At 33.3% G+C, this 18,236-nt stretch overlaps 1 protein-coding gene across 5 annotated transcripts in view; it reads left to right on the forward strand.

Annotated features, from left to right (window-relative positions):
* LOC143064657 (uncharacterized) overlaps positions 1 to 18,236 on the forward strand; it is a 96,402-nt gene that overhangs the window by 55,539 nt on the left and 22,627 nt on the right. Inside the window, exon 1 of one of the 5 annotated variants that reach the window (XM_076237640.1) lies at positions 2,953 to 3,091. The exons of the other annotated variants lie outside the window; for them this stretch is intronic. The gene's annotated coding sequence lies outside the window, so the exon portion shown is untranslated. Of the gene's footprint in view, positions 1 to 2,952; positions 3,092 to 18,236 lie in introns of those variants that run through there. 5 annotated transcript variants of the gene reach the window in all.

Raw genomic sequence — 18,236 nt, forward strand, 5'->3', positions numbered from 1 at the left:
TACTTGCCCCAACTGTTCAGGGTTCGACCTCTGCGGTCGTATAAAGCTGCGCCCTGCGGAGCACCTGGTTTGATTTTCTTTTTTTGTCTAAAAGAAATGCACTTCAAAATAACTATTCTTGGGCCTAATTCATTCTCATTCATAAAACTCCCTTATGATAATTTTTGAATTAACAGTTTGCATGATTTTTGATGAGTAACAGCTGGACATTTATTCTTTAACATGTTAGCATTAATTATGTAGCAGGTTGTTATACAACTGCAAATGACTGAGCTGTCTGCAGGACACAAGGTGCAGTCATCTACATACAGATTTTCAGTTTCATTGATCTCTTCCATTTTTTTTTTAACTTATTTTTTAACATATTTTTCCACTTGATATACCAGTTCATGGCTTTTAATACTTATGATTTAAATTTTTGTACTATGAGAATCTCCATTACTACTAGATACCACTAGCTTTGGAATATAAAATAAAAACATGGAATATAAAATAAAAACAATACTATGATAATCTGAAGTAACAAGTATTACAAATTTAAAAAAGTCCATACAACAGCAACACAAACTATATAGAGCCGACTTGTAAAAATAAGCAATATACATATAAAAAAGTGGGGCTGGTAGTTAAAGTTATTACCATGTCTGTCCTAGTAATAGGATCCTATGTTTCTATCGTAGAAAAAAAAGTATATGCTCCTGTCCTAGAGAGTGGATTATATGCTCCTGCCCTAGAGAGTGATAAAATAATGTCCTAGAGAGAGAGAGAGGATTATATGCTCCTGTCCTAGAGAGAGGATTACATGATCCTGTCCTAGAGAAAGAGGATTATATGTTCCTATCTCAGAGAGTGGATTACATGATCCTGTCCTAGAGAAAGAGGATTATATGCTCCTGTCATAGAGAGAAAATCCTGTCCTAGAGAGAGGATTCTATGCTCCTGTCTTAGAGAAAGGATTATATGCTCCTATCTTAGAGAGATGATTATATGATCCTGTCTTAGAGAGAGGATTACATGCTCCTATCCTAGAGAGAGGATTACATGCTCCTATCCTAGAGAGAGGATTGCATGCTCCTGTCATAGAGAGAGAGGATTATATGCTATGCTAGAGAGAGAGGAGTATATGCTTCTGCTCTAGAGAGAGGATTATATGCTCCTGTCCTAGACAGGATTACATGATCCTGACCTAGAGAAAGATTTATATGCCCCTGTCCTAGAGGGAGGATTATATGATGCTATCCTAGAGGGAGGATTATTTGCTCCTGTCCTATAAAAAAATGTATAAGCTCCTGTCCTAGAGAGAGGATTATATGCTCCTCTCCTAGAGAGAGGATTATATGCTACTGTCATAGAGAAAAATGATTATATGATCCTGTCCTATAGAGAGGATTATATGCTCCTCTCCAGAGAGTTATAAAATCCTGTCCTAGAGAGAGGATTACATTCTGCTGTCCTAGAAAGAGGATTATATGCTCCTTCTGTTTTTCTGAAGAAGTCAAGTGCATTATATTTATAATGCTGATAAACAGTTAGGTTCAAAATTTACACAAAATGAAATAAAATTTTTATCAAATTCATAGTAATGGTCCATCAAAACAATATTTCTCTAATTCTTCGTCAATTTATCCCTTTCTGCACCCATTGTATAAAAAAAAATAATCAACGTGTGGGCTGTTTGATCTTAGTTCTTCATTGGTTATAATCCGATTATGACGTAAAATTTTGTTGCTTTCCTCTGAATTTCATTATGTGATGGCATGAAAACAGGCGACCATGTCTGATGACTTTACATAGAAAGAACATAGGAAAAGTTCACCTGCATATTGTTAGAAAATCATTAGAGAAAGATTCCACCATAAAATCTGGTGTAATACAATATTTATCTGCTCTCGACAGCTTAATTTTAAATATACTTATAAGAAGCGGTGACCTTTGGAAATTTAAATTATTTGATCATTTCTTTGTAAGCTGTCTCTCCCCCTTCAATTATTGATGTTTGTTGGTTTTTTTATCAAATTTATATGTATAGTAACACATAAATTTTCATATATAGTTCAATAACTAGTGCAAATAAAGAAAAATTGAGTTATGGCCCTTTGAAATAATCATTGACGTAAGAATTGTTACTCTATTATTCTTGATAGATATGACTTAATTAATTGTTAATATTTTGAATCAGTCCAGACAGTACTCAGTGATGGAATTTTGGTATTGCAGCACTTTGAAACAATGTCATTTAAATATTTATACTATAGATATGCAAGATTATTATTTTAAATGAGTTTTTGGAAAATTGATTGTATGAAAATTGCCCTGTAATAATAATTGCTATCATTGTTATATGTAAAGTTTGTTATGCCCTATTATTGGGGAATTAAGCATAATTCATAGAAGTTTGATTGAAGAGATAAATTGTACTGCATTACATAACACTTGTAGTGCAAATTAGATGTCCCTCAACTACACAGTGTGGCTGACACATATGAATGCTGTTCCTTTATTTGAAAGGAAGCTTCAATGGAATTATAACTAGATGTTCTTGATAACACCCAGCAGACCAACTATACACACTACTGTCCCCCTTTTTTAACCTCACAATAAATAGGGTACCTGTCCGACATTAATTGATATATTTCCCCTGCTTTTTGACTTCTTTTGTAATGTTATTAAATATCTTATTACTAAAAGCCTTGTAGCGTTTCATCCTATTGAATAGACTGAGATCAAGTTTGAATATATCTTTTGTAGAAGAATTTCAATGGCATATAATAGGTCCAAGGGCAGTTGTGTAATGAGTTGAAAGACTGCGATATTCGATGCACAAAAATAAATTCCTATTATTGAAGATGTAAACGCTTGAATGGGCTAAAATTAGAATTTAAATACACTCAAATTTTCTCATGTGGAGATGAATACAATGATTATTTAACATTTATACTAGTGAAAATTTTATCAATACATTGCCTGCTTTGGTTTATTGAGTGGTGTTATTTTGATCCATTGAAAAGTATAATTGAGGGGATTGATACCAAAATAAGAAAGGATTAGTTGACTTAGGTCAAACAGAATGACATGTCATCTTGATCAACCGGTAAATATAAGGGGGGAAGCATTCCTAATAGAGGGAGTAACAGTGTGGCTGTAAATATAGGGGGAGCATTGCTAATAGAGGCAGTAACAGTGTGGCTGTTTATTCAAGGGTTATCAGTGCTAGACACAGTACTGATATGGTTGGTTGTTTAGGGTGATTCTGACAGTACTAGAGACAGTACTGATGGTTATAAAATAGAAAGGTCATTGCTACATGAGTAGCACTAGTATGTTTGTACATTAAAGGGGGTACAGCTTACAGGGATAGAAGGGTCATTGCTACATGGGTAGCACTAGTATGTTTGTAAATTAAGAGAGTGCAGCTGACGGGGATAGAAGGGTCATTGCTACATGGGTAGCTCTAGTATCTTTGTAAATTAAGAGGGTGCAGCTGACGGGGATAGAAGGGTCATTGCTACATGGGTAGCACTAGTATGTTTGTAAATTAAGGGGGTACAGCTTACAGGGGTAGAAGGGTCATTGCTACATGGGTAGCACTAGTATGTTTGTAAATTAAGGGGGTACAACTTACAGGGATAGAAGGGTCATTGCTACATGGGTAGCACTAGTATGTTTGTAAATTAAGCGGGTACAGCTTACAGGGATAGAAGGGTCATTGCTACATGGGCAGCACTAGTATGTTTGTAAATTAAGTGGGTACAGCTTACAGGGATAGAAGGGTCATTGCTACATGGGTAGCACTAGTATAGTTGTAAACAGGTTGATCATTGCTACATGAGTAGCACTGGTATGTTTGTAAATTAAGGGGGTACAGCTTACAGAGATAGAAGGGTCATTGCTACATGAGTAGCACTGGTAGGTTTGTAAATAAAGGGGTACAGCTTACAGGGATAGAAGGGACATTGCTACATGAGTAGCACTGGTATGTTTGTAAATTATGTGGGTACAGCTTACAGGGATAGAAGGGTCATTGCTACATGGGTAACACTAGTATGTTTGTAAATTAAGTGGGTACAGCTTACAGGGATAGAAGGGTCATTGCTAAATGGGTAGCACTGGTATAATTGTAAACAGGTTGATCATTGCTACATGGGTAGCACTGGTATGTTTGTAAATTAAGGGGGTACAGCTTACAGGGATAGAAGGGTCATTGCTACATGAGTAGCACTGGTAGGTTTGTAAATTAAGTGGGTACAGCTTACAGGGATAGCAGGGTCATTGCTACATGGGTAGCACTAGTATGTTTGTAAATTAAGGGGGTACAGCTTACAGGGATAAACTTACAGGGATAGCAGGGTCATTGCTACATGGGTAGCACTAGTATGTTTGTAAATTAAGGGGGTACAGCTTACAGGGATAGAAGGGTCATTGCTACATGGGTAGCACTAGTTTGTTTGTAAATTAAGGGGGTACAGCTTACAGGGATAGCAGGGTCATTGCTACATGAGTAGCACTGGTATGATTGTAAATTAAGGGGATACAGCTTACAGGGATAGCAGGGTCATCGCTACATGAGTAGCACTGGTATGATTGTAAATTAAGGGGGTACAACTTACAGGGATAGCAGGGTCATTGCTACATGAGTAGCACTGGTATGATTGTAAATTAAGGGGGTACAACTTACAGGGATAGAGGGTCATTGCTACATGAGTAGCACTGGTATGATTGTAAATTAAGGGAGTACAGCTTACAGGGATAGCAGGGTCATTGCTACATGGGTAGCACTAGTATGTTTGTAAATTAAGGGGTACAGCTTACAGGGATAGAAGGGTCATTGCTACATGGGTAGCACTAGTATGTTTGTAAATTAAGGGAGTACAGCTTACAGGGATAGCAGGGTCATTGTTACATGAGTAGCACTGGTATGATTGTAAATTAAGGGGGTACAGCTTACAGGGATAGAAGTGTTGTAAATAGAAGTGTTATTGCTACGTGGAAAACACTTGTATGTTAATTTGTTTGTAAATTAATAGGGATATATAAGGAACCAAACAGTCCAGCAGTTACATTTTGTCTCACTTGGAAATTCTAAAGATAGGTATACTTATCCAGTGCATTAACTATTTGTATAAACCTTTATATTTTTAAAGTTAGAAAAACTTGATGTTTCATGTCTTGTATACAGAAAACTTATGTTACAAAGTTGTCAATGATCAATAACCTCATTTTCATGGTTCAGTGACTACTTTGAAATATTGTATACTGAGGAATCAAACTTATTTGTGGGATGCAAATTCTGCATGGATTACGTGGGTACAAGTAAACCATGATTTTATATGTTCAATGAAGTAAAAATTAAATTTTATATATATGCAAACTTTGGCCAAACCTTTAATTTAGATATTCTCTATAAAACCATTTTTTTCACAATACAGAAAAATTGGTTGCCTTGAAAATATGTCTTTTTTAATGAATCTACAGGATTTTTTGTCACATGAATTTCTCACATTTTATCAGTGATAAATATTATGAATAGTCTATATTTGGTACATGGGATCCTTGCAAGGTATACATGTCAGTTAGATGTTTTGGGTTCTATCCAATTTAAATAAGTTTGTTTCCAGCTCATAATGAAACTGGGATTGTGTGTCTAGTTTAAAACTGTATTCACTTTCCATAACAGCTAAACACTTGCTGAACTTTCCATTTTCGGCATCCTGCAGTTCTTGACATAGCTCTGATCTAATAATTTTATGACAATGACCAACAACAATTGAGACAATAGCTCACATTTACCTTTAATCTAGCATTAAAAACTGAACTATTAAATGAAGTTCAAGCACATTATTGTCAATCTACGCTAGCGATTCTGTAATTATGTCTATATTTGAAATAATCTTTGTTAAATTTCCAGTAATGTCTTGAAAGATTAGACACAAGTTTTATGAATGAAATATATATATATATATATATATATAGGGTTGTTTTCTTCTTTATTGATCTGTGCAACAAAAGTGAATGAAATCAAGGTAATTATTATCCAATGTTAAAGTGTTAAGAATCATAAGGATGTTGTCTTCTTGTTAACATCTCTTGTTCTTTGTGTGATGATAATGGACGGATGCATCAGATTGATTATCTCACAATCAGCATCAATGGGATGTTATCCATCAACCATACTTTAAAAGGTAATGAAGGTTTTTTTTCAGATAGAAATAACCTTAAGTAGAATTGATTTAGATTTGTGTGTGTGTATATATAGATATAAATGTATGTATATAAAGAGAGAATCACTTTAAAGCAATGGATTACATAATGTACACACTCGTAACATGATCATAAATAGGGAAAACCCAGGCTTTAATACATTATTTTTCAGGCATGCTTGATCACGATATTTTTAGTCCTTCAGTTATTTGTACAGTTTAAAAGCTTTTTATTATCATTTGACTGAAATGTATAGTGGCAGAACTAATGGTTTGTAACAAGGGCTAATGAAGGGGGGTGTGGGGTTTTATTTAATTCAGTATGTTAGGGTTTGTAACAAGGGCTAATGAAGGGGGTGTGGGGTTTTATTTAATTCAGTATGTTATGGTTTGTAATGAGGGCTAGTGAAAGGGTGAGGGGTTTGATTTGGTTCAGTATGTATGGTTTATAATGAGGGCTAGTGAATGGGGGTGAGGGGTTTGATTTGGTTTAGTATGTATGGTTTATAATGAGGGCTAGTGAATGGGGGTGTGGGGTTTGATTTGATTATGTATGTTATGGTTTATAATGAGGGCTAGTGAATGGGGGTGTGGGGTTTGATTTGGTTCAGTATGTATGGTTTATAATGAGGGCTAGTGAATGGGGGTGTGAGGTTTGATTTGGTTTAGTATGTATGGTTTATAATGAGGGCTAGTGAATGGGGGTGTGGGGTTCAATTTGATTCAGTATGTAATGGTTTGTAACCAGGGCTTATGAAGGGGGTATGGGGTTTGCTTTTATACAGTATGTTTTAATTTGTGACAGGAGCTAGTGATTGGGGGTGTGGGGTTTGCTTTGATTCAATATGTTATGGTTTATAATGAGGGCTACTGAATAGGGTGTGGGGTTTGATTTCATTCAGTAAGAGATGACCATTTGATATTCTAGAGGGCAGGAGGATTTTGAAAATAAATAACTCTGCCTTGTTATCCACAAAAATAAATGAATTGTTCTGTGGTAGTTTGAAAATAAATTACCTGACTTGCATTGTATTGAAAATAAATAACTCAGCTGGTCTAGAGTATGAGATGGCACCAGATTCTTCATAAATTCATCTTTTTTCCAAAAAAAAATAATCGGGAAACACTTCCAAAATCTTTTAATAATAAAAGTATAAATATTATTTAAATATACTTGAAATGCCTGAATACTGGTTTCATTTAACTTGAGGTATATTGTTTCAGGAATACTTACCTCACTTTTATCTAACAGGGCTGTAACTACATTGAGGCAAATGCCTCATGTAGGAAATTTCAAAACCGAATGCTTGTCTCCATATCGAATTGTGTTCACTGTGAGTGCCTTGCAAGAAGCAAGTTCTGTTCTCCCTCAGACATAGCCCCTGATTTTTCAGGATGAATGTTTCTTACTTATTTGTCTTTTGTTCATTGATTCCCCTTCTGTATTCTGTTCGTGTTGCATTCATTTTGTAATTTAGTTACTTTGTTATTAACTTGATCATGAGTTTAAAAAAAGACAGCAGCCACAGACTTAACTACATGTATATGTAAATTACATATTTGCTTTATGATGCATATTGGTATTCTGATGTTGTAACTATAAACGTAAGTCTTACACTGAATCTATACATTTTGCTTTGAGACCAAAATATTGTCAAAAAATTATTTAAACAGAAATTGCATTTTCAGATTAAGAAAGGGTCTGGGGAACATCTAGAAAGGATGATTTTTCATCATTTGTTCTATAGCTTCTTGGGCCTTCAGCAGTTCCAAAACATTCAAAAAAAAAATTGTCCTGGCTCCGCTCGGCAAAGCATGATTGCCAATACTTTTAAAAGAGGTACAACCAAAATTTAATGCTGTGTATGTATGCTATACATGTATATGCAGTTGGGAATATACAAGATTCATTTCTGCAGAGGATGTTGATTAATTCTGATTAAATGGTACATAATGATTTGACCATACATGTATTATTTATAATAAAGAAATAACTCAAGAATTGTATCTATAATACTAAAATTACAAGGTCCAATTTGTCAGCCGTCATCACGTAAAAACGACGAATCAAAGAATTCAACTTATATATAACTAATATAGTACAAAGGTGTAGATTAAAAATTACACCACTCCAGGCCCTTTTGTTTTCCACGTAATTAATATTGCCAATAATTAAGAAGTTCCGGGTCCAGTCCGATACCGATACCAATAGTAGAATCATATTCAAAACAGTGTGGCTGTGGCCATTGATTTACGACCTAAATTATCCCATTGACTGGGACAGATTATGTGAACGTTTGTCTGTAACGATCATTGCTCACTATGTACTTGTTAAAGACACTTAAACTGTGGGGTCACCAAAGGTTCTCAACACCTAAATGAAGTTAATTCGAAAAATTAATCAGGAATAACACGATGTTATGATTTATATCAATAATATAAATCAAAACATAAAGGTTATTCCTGATTAAATTTTCGAATTATTTTATTATTGAAGACGTTAAGAACTTTGGTTACCCCACAGTTTAAATTCTATAATAAGTAAGTAGTGAGCAGTGGTCGTTACAGACAAACGTTCACCTAATCTGTCCCAGTCAATGGAATCATCTAGGTCGTCAATCAATGGCCACAGCCACACTGTTTTGAATATGATTCTATATTCACCTGTTACCGATTACCTTATCTGTACGTTCCGCATCTGACTAGCCACCACCAAACGGTGTATTCAGGATTAATATGCTATATAGTATTACACGGGTCATAATCACAGGGTTGACACTACTTAATTGACAAATTGTTACCTATTGTAGTATTTTAATCAGTTAAACTTCCTAAGATAACAATACGAATCTATAATACTAAAATTACAAGGTACAATTTGTCAGCCGTCATCACGTAAAAACGACGAATCAAAAAATTCAACTTTATATATAACTAATATAGTACAAAGGTGTAGATTAAAAATTACACCACTCCAGGCCCTTTTGTTTTCCACGTAATTAATATTGCCAATAATTAAGAAGTTCCGGATCGAGTCCGATACCGATACCAATAGTATATTCACCTGTTACCGACTACCTTATCTGTACGTTCCGCATCTGACAGGCGCACCACCAAACGGTGTATTCAGGATTAATATGCTATATAGTATTACACGGGTCATAATCACAGGGTTGACACTACTTAATTGTCAAATTGTTACCTATTGTAGTATTTTAATCAGTTAGACTTTCTAAGATAACAATACGAATACTAAAAATCTGGACTAAAATAAGGCGTATAGGTACAGTTTTCAATTTGTTAGCGGGCATGACGTAAAACAGCGAATCAAAGAATTCAACTTTATTTATAACTAATATAGGATAATGCTGTTGATTAAAAAGTACTCCATTCCAGGACCTTTTGTTTTCCAAATAATTAATATTATCAACAATTGATAAGTTCCAGTTCGACGGGTTCAAACAGAAAGATTTGAAAGCAGAGAAAACTGTATCTTATAATCGGCATGACTTTATCAGATGACAGTACTAATACTAAAATAAGGCTTGCGCATAGTTATATACTTTAATTCAGTCACGGACCCGCGATATCACGGGTGTGTTCTAGTGTTTTTGAATATTATAAATATAGTTGGGTAAAATAAATAATCAGTCCCTTGATTTAAGAAATCTTGCTTCAATAGTGCAGAAAATAGATAATCTGTCCTCTTGATTAACAAAAATAAATAACCGATCCAAAACAAATCCTCCTGCCTCCCCCGCCCCCAGAATATCAAATGGTCGTCCCCTAAGTTCTGGTTTGTAATGATGGCTTTTGAAGGCCAGGGGTTTTGGGTTTTATTTGATTCAGTATGTTAGAGAATTATGTTTTAATGGTTGATAATGGAGATATATATATATTCATCTTGATTTGTAGATATTTGACTTTTGGGGTATCATTTTTTAATGTCATTACTAAGCAGTTAATGATATTAGTGATATTTAGGACAGGTTTGACATTACATGAAAACAGGATTTGATTTCAGGGGAGATTCACTTATGATTTCACACAGGTTTGTTTTGGATACTTGACTTTGACGAAGTATGAAATAATTAAAAATAGTTTGTTGTTACAGTTTCAGTGACCCATAAAGCTCTTGTTTTACCATCCATAAAGATTTTATGGTAATGATGTGACAGACAGTTAGTGACTTTAAATTAAATTCTTAGGAAAATCTTGTTCATTACCAGACAACAATAAACTTTATATATGTCTGAATTGATGCATGCAATACATTCAATAATAGAATAAAAACATCTAAATCAAGGATTTTTGTCTTGCTTTGACAGTGTCAAAAAGTGAGACATAGATATGCAGTAGCATAGTATGTCTCGGCAGCAACAGCAGCGACAACAATGTATTGATTAGGTCTAGTTTATGGTGAAACACAAGTGGTAGGTCAATCATATTTGGTATGCAATTAGCAATCGCAAATCTCATTTCCATGGAGATTGTTTGGCCCTTCCCCCTCAGTCTTGGTCGATTGACTTTGAAAATTTTTCTTATTTTTTTTACATGTATTAGTTTGTGATAAGGTCAGTTTATGGGGAACTACTAGTGGTAGGTCAACAAAAACACCAATTATTCTTTTGGAAAATTCCTCCTAAACAAGATATACAATAAGTCAAATTTGTCTGGGCATTGTTGGATAGTTGTCTCTTTGCAACCATACCACATCTCCAACTCCCCCACCCCTTTTTTGGGGGGATCAATCAATGATTTTAAATAGAGACATGTAGAATGCTACAATGTAACATGTTTCCTTCTAAAAATCACTTTTGCATTAATTCCATGTTTGATTTAAGCTGAGAAGTCAAGGATATTTTATTTATTACTTTTAAAGACTTTCTCAAGCCATGCTAAATATCTTAAATGTTTCATACGTTTTATTTCACTTTACACATTCAGGGGAAACAAAAACATCTGCCATTCTTACATTTTAATATAATCAATAAAAGTTTTTATATATAACACTGCTGTGATGAATTTTCCGACCCTGTACACATATCAGTCTTGATGGGTTTTCAAATACTCAGTTCTTATTTGTCATATGATTGCAATTAATTCAGGTGAAAACTTGTACAACAGAACTTTTCTCAATGTACTGAGGAGGTGGAAAGGAAAAATGAAGATGTGAAAGTTTGAGAAAGAGGTTGTGGGTGGAGGTAAAATGAACCCAAAAAATGAGATGAAAGAAATTGATATCTGTTAACTGTGTAGTACTACCACCTAGATATAGGTACATCCAAAACAAAGAAACAAAGATAACATAAAGTATCTTTTATATTCCCCATTCCTTTTATTCCATTTGTGTGTGACTAGTGACTACCAAATGTAATTAACAAGACTCCAAGTTTTCCTGCATAAGGTTGTGGTTCTCTCTGGGTACCGTCCTACCTCTAAAAAACCTGGCTTCCATGTTATAGCCAGCAGTGCTAATTATCCACGGTTTTCAGTGTTCAAATAATGTACAGGAATCAGACTTAGGAATCACACCTATTAAGTTTGTAAGTTTGAAAAGATCTTGGCTTGCAGTATCTTTGGAATAAGCAATAATGAAAATTGAACAATATATAAATTAAGAAGTTCTCATGTCTATGTAATGTAACCAATAGGAATAGAGGTAGAATTTCCTGGACTTTCCATGTAATATTCCTGGCATTGATAATGTAAACGTGAAAAATAAAATAAGGAATTCCCAGTACATATGATCCTGATTTATTCATTCTGGTTTATTTGGAAATACAATCTTGAGGAGTGTTTTTAGTTCTTTATGAAAGCCATTAAAATTTAACCACATTATATTTGATTTAAGCCTTTTACTGCATGTGGGATGAAATCAATTAAATTTAAATTTGATATATTCATATTGCATTAAAAAAATACATGTTGATTTTTATGGAAATTATTAGATCCTGCTGAGTAAGGTAAAGTGCAGTCGAGATTTTTTTTAATATTTTGTTCAGCTTTTTTTATCAATATATCAAGTACCCACCTTCATGTATTATCATCTGAATAAGAACAATATTCCTCATACATTATGATGTTTATGGAAATAGTAAATATTATAGATTTTCATACGACCGCAAAAATTTTAATTTTTCGTCGTATATTGCTATCACGTTGGCGTCGTCGTCGTCGTTCGAATACTTTTAGTTTTCGCACTCTAACTTTAGTAAAAGTGAATAGAAATCTATGAAATTTTAACACAAGGTTTATGACCACAGAAGGAAGGTTGGGATTGATTTTGGGAGTTTTGGTCCCAACATTTTAGGAATTAGGGGCCAAAAAGGACCCAAATAAGCATTTTCTTGGTTTTCGCACTATAACTTTAGTTTAAGTAAATTGAAATCTATGAAATTTTGACACAAGGTTTATGACCACAAAAGGAAGGTTGGGATTGATTTTGGGAGTTTTGGTTCCAACAGTTTAGGAATTAGGGGCCAAAAAAGGGCCCAAATAAGCATTATTCTTGGTTTTCGTACAATAACTTTAGTATAAGTAAATAGAAATCAATGAAATTTAAACACAAGGTTTATGAACACAAAAGGAAGGTTGGGATTGATTTTGGGAGTTGAGGTCCCAACAGTTTAGGAATTAGGGGCCAAAAAGGGGCCCAAATAAGCATTATTCTTGGTTTTCGCACCATAACTTTAGTATAAGTAAATAGAAATCTATGAAATTTAAACATAAGGTTTATGACCATAAAAGGAAGGTTGGGTTTGATTTTGGGAGGTTTGGTCCCAACAGTTTAGGAATAAGGGGCCCAAAGGGTCCAAAATTGAACTTAGTTTGATTTCATCAAAAATTGAATCCTTGGGGTTCTTTGATATGCTGAATCTAAAAATGTACTTAGATTTTTGATTATTGGCCCAGTTTTCAAGTTGGTCCAAATAGGGGTCCAAAATAAAACTTTGTTTGATTTCATCAAAAATTGAATAATTGGGGTTCTTTGATATGCCAAATCTAACTGTGTATGTAGATTCTTAATTTTTTGTCCGGTTTTCAAATTGGTCTACATTAAAGTCCAAAGGGTCCAAAATTAAACTAAGTTTGATTTTAACAAAAATTGAATTCTTGGGCTTTTTTGATATGCTGAATCTAAACATATACTTAGATTTTTGATTATGGGCCCAGTTTTCAAGTTGGTTCAAATCAGGATCCAAAATTATTTTATTAAGTATTGTGCAATAGCAAGAAATTTTCAATTGCACAGTATTCAGCAATAGCAAGAAATCTTCAATTGCACAGTATTGTGCAATAGCAAGCAATTTTCAATTGCACAGTATTGCACAATAGCAAGAAATCTTCAATTCCACAGTATTGTGCAATAGCAAATATTTTCAAATGCACAGTATTGCACTATAGCAAGAAATATCTAATTGCACAATATTGTGCAATAGCAAGAAATTTTCAATTGGAGTTATCTTTCTTTGTCCAGAATATGAGTTGAATCAACTTAAATCATTGTTTTATACAATATACAATGTATATTCACTTTTACTAACAACTGATAAATTAAAACAATATTTACCATTCAGTGATAACAAGCACTTTATTTTACATTTTAATATTTTATGATGTATTTAAATGAGTAGTTATTGTTGCAAACTCCATTAGAAATTTGAATTGAGATCAGTTTTGGAAAAAGGGAAAGGAGGATGTGAAAAAAATGGGGGTGGGGGTTAATTTTTTCTCATTTCAGATTTCATAAATAGAAAGAAAATTTCTTCAAACATTTTTTTGAGAGGATTAATATTCAACAGCATAGTGAATTGCTCAAAGGAAAAAAAAAGTATTTTAAGTTCATTAGACCACATTCATTCTGTGTCAGAAACCTATGCTGTGTCAACTATTTAATCACAATCCAAATTTAGAGCTGAATCCAGCTTGAATGTTGTGTCCATACTTGCCCCAACCGTTCAGGGTTCAATCTCTGCGGTCGTATAAAGCTGCGCCCTGTGGAGCATCTGGTTCAGTATTTTTTTTTAATCTTTAAGATCTGCTTGAACTTCACCGGATTATCTAAAGAAAAATAACATTTGTAGCATTTATACTTCCAAAGATGATCAACTAGAAACAGTAACTTTTAAAATCTGTGCACATTATTTAGTTTTCAAATATCTGTTAATGCTTTAAATATTTCCATTTAACAGCTAATTTCTAAATAAATGTAGAGAGTAAAACTTTGGATGGCTTGCATGCTTTGTTTGTACATGTATAAATGTTAGCTCAAGCATTGTAATTATGATTGACATTGCAAACATTATTGGCAGGCATTATTAAACAAGTATATATTATATTTAAATTTGCTTGAAAATTATCTCAATTACAATTGTCAATAAACAAACAAAGCAAGCAATCTAACCAAAGTCTTATCCTGCATGTAATAGGAAATTAGCTGTGATGAAATGAAAATAAGATTTATACTAAGTCACAGAGTTTATTTTATATGGGGTCAAAATCAGCAAGTGTAATAATGATCACCCTTTTGATATAAATCATGAATCGGTATTGGTTTTTATCCTAGTCCAATTCTGTAAAAGCTGTACAAGACAAGGGACCTTCAATTCCAGTCTCATTTTTTAGTTCACCTGGCCCAAAGGGCCAAGTGAGCTTTTCCCATCACTTGGCGTCCGTCATTGTCGTCGTCCCTCGTCGTTAACTTTTACAAAAATCTTCTCCTCTGAAACTACTGGGCCAAATTTAATCAAACTTGGCCACAATTTATTGGGGTATCTAGTTTTAAAATGTGTTCAATAACCTGACCAACTAACCAAGATGGCCGCATGGCTAAAAATAGTACATAGGGGTAAAATGTAGATTTTAACTTGTAGCTCTGAAACCAAAGCATTGAGAGCAAATCTGATGTGGGATTAAATTGTTTATCAGGTCAAGATCTTTCTGCCCTGAAATTTTCAGACAAATCGAACAACCCTTTGTTGGGTTGCTGCCCCAGAATTAGTAATTTTAAGGAAATTTTTCTGAATTTGGTTATTATCTTGAATATTATTATAGACAGAGATAAACTGTAAACAGCAGTAATGTTCAGCAAAGTTAGATCTACAAATAAGTTAACATGATCAAAATTGTCAATTGACCCCTTAAGGAGTTATTGCCCTTTATAGTCAATTTTTAACAATTTTTGTAAATTTTTGTAAATTTTTACAAAACATTTTCCACTGTAATTACTGGGCCAAGTTCATTATAGATAGAGGTAATTGTAGCAACAAGAATGTTTAGTAAAGTAAGATCTACAAACACATCACCATCACCAAAACACAATTTTGTCATGAATTTATCTGTGCACATAGACCAAGGTGAGCAACACAGGCTCTTGAGAGACTCTAGTTGGTTATTATCTTGAATATTATTATAGATAGAGTCCATCTGTGTCCTTTGTTTAATATGCACTTCGACCAGGGTGAGTGACACAGGCTCTTGAGAGCCTCTAGTTATGTCTTATATTTGGAAGACTTAAAATGTGATTTATCATAAGTGAGCAATTGCTCACATTTCTAATTTGTTATTTATTTAAGTTCCGGGTCTCTGTGTTGCACTAGTTCACAGTTCTAACTTGTTATTTATTTAAGTTCTAGGTCTCTGTTTTGCAATATTCATACTCTAATTTCTTTTTTTTCTTTTTTATTGATGTTTTATTTACTAGAGCGTAATCATATTTGTCACTGTTATCTTGTAATATTATTTACAAAGCTAAAGATGATATATTTAACTTTTATGACCAAAAAATACAAAAAGTTTAAGTACAATTTACATATTCTGATGGATAAGGATTTTATTGAACTTGTCTAGGATGTTAGTTTTACATTTAATGGAAGGTGAGGTTTACCTTCTTGTATTTCATAGCACAAATGTGGGAGTAAGTTTTAGATTGATGTAGGATGCTTGTTTATTCAAACAAAATTTACATTTTATATGTTTTGTAAATGGGTTGTAATCTTTGCTACCATGAGCAATGATACTGATTTTTAGTAACACCCTATTATGTACCAACCTAATTGAGGAACCTAAATTTCTCTACTGTTTGATATATTTTTTTATAGATTTCTCACATGGAATTTCCTGGCTTATCCATTCAGAACATTGGTTCCACTTTATTTGTTCTATTTTATCATAGTTAAATTTTCAATGCTCATTTAAATAAAATTTAGTTTTAAACATTTTTAACTAATTTTGAGTGGATATGTATTGTTGTTGTCAAAAGCACTTACACTATTCATTTCCATTGAGATTGTTTGTCCTGTCCCCTAAGTTATGGTCTATTGACCCTGAAACTTTTAATTGGTTTAAATGTTAAAAAAGTTTGTGATTATATCAGTTTGAGGGTTAAACCACAAATGGTAGACCAATGATATTTGGTGTGTGGTGGTGTTAGCTTCAGCACATTTCATATCAGTGGAGATTAAGTAGTTTACGTTGACAAAAATAGTGAAGATTTGTTATTTTGCTGTAGAGGAGTAATGGTCGGTGTATGCTTTAATGTTAACATAAATAAATGTAAGGACAACTAGGTTAACTTGACTTTAATTTGAATTGGAAATTTCCACCTATTTTATTGGCTATTGTCTCTAACAAGAATCTGTAACATCACAAGCCTAACATCACCTACTTATTTAATTTAGTAATTAATTACCTTAAAAAAAATGAATGGAAAAACAAGATATTGTATGAAGAAAAATGCTAGACATGTATATTAAAGGTTAAACATACATCAATTAGCCAGACAAAAATGCATGTTGTGTAGGTAGTGAAGTACAGGTAAATGGCCATGTAAGTGGACTGGTGATATCTTAAGTCTCTTGACTGATGTAGATGAGGTATGTGCATGGTGTTCAAAAGTTAAGGCTAAATATGTCATCTATTGTGGTATGGAATCATTGCAAGGTAAACATGCCTGTTTAAAGGGGCATTAGCTTCTTATGAAACTTTTTGGGGTTTTAAGCATTTGTTAAATCAGAATAAAGAAATACTATTTCACAGTTTAAAAGATTGGTTCAATTTCGTCATAATAGACTAAAAAAAAATTTGGGAGAAATACATTAGTCCATTTATACAAAAAGCACACAGCATCAACCATGTGCAACTAGCCTGTGGGGTTTTTTGAAAATGTCCCAAAGAAAATTTTGAAAAATTAAGTGCAAAATCCTGCATTCTGAGAAGGAATAATTGCATGAATTGCAAACAAGATTCAAGATAAATAAAAAACCATGATCAGATACCAAAAAAATCCTTACGACAATGTATAAGATTGGTAGTTTTAGAGCTGAAAATTGGGGGAAAAAAGCATATTTCTCTCTGGGATTTGGGCCTAAACTCTGACCCTAAATGAGAGTCGTAAAATGCCATAAAGGTGAAAAAATGGAATAGGTGAAATGAGGATTGACCTATATTTGTAACTGATGATATGGATCAAACAGACCTAGAAAAATCTAATTGCATGTGCTTCCTTTCTGTTTCTATTTATGTTTATAATGGGCTATATGACCTTCAGCAGTTTTGAGATGTCATCTCGGTGGATACTTAGATGGTGTCTAGTCTAAAATAAATATGAAATATATCTGTTTTATTATTTTATAAAATAAAATATGAAAGTGTGGGTCAATTGTATGTGTCTCAATAAATCAAGTGACCTTTCAGGACTTTTTGGTAACGTTTACACACTTTGGTTCCTTCCTGGAATCCTTTTGAAATTTTTACACACTTTTGTTAATTCTTGGAATCTTTTTGTAAGGTTTACTTTAAATACACTGTAAAAGTAATGCATTGAAAATTATGACAAAGATACATTGAATATCCTCAATGAGTCAGTGAACTAGAGTTGTCTCCATTTGTCCAATTCAGTTGTGATTGGAACGATAATTCAAATTGATTGATATGTAAAACAAAAAGGTATTTAAATAGATTCTTTCAAGTTCAATGTTATATTTATTAATTAATTATTTTTACAGAGTGCAGTTAGGTCATTCATTACCCATTGAT

Source organism: Mytilus galloprovincialis, chromosome 2, assembly GCF_965363235.1.
Source record: "Mytilus galloprovincialis chromosome 2, xbMytGall1.hap1.1, whole genome shotgun sequence".
Taxonomy (NCBI): Eukaryota; Metazoa; Mollusca; class Bivalvia; order Mytilida; family Mytilidae; genus Mytilus; species Mytilus galloprovincialis.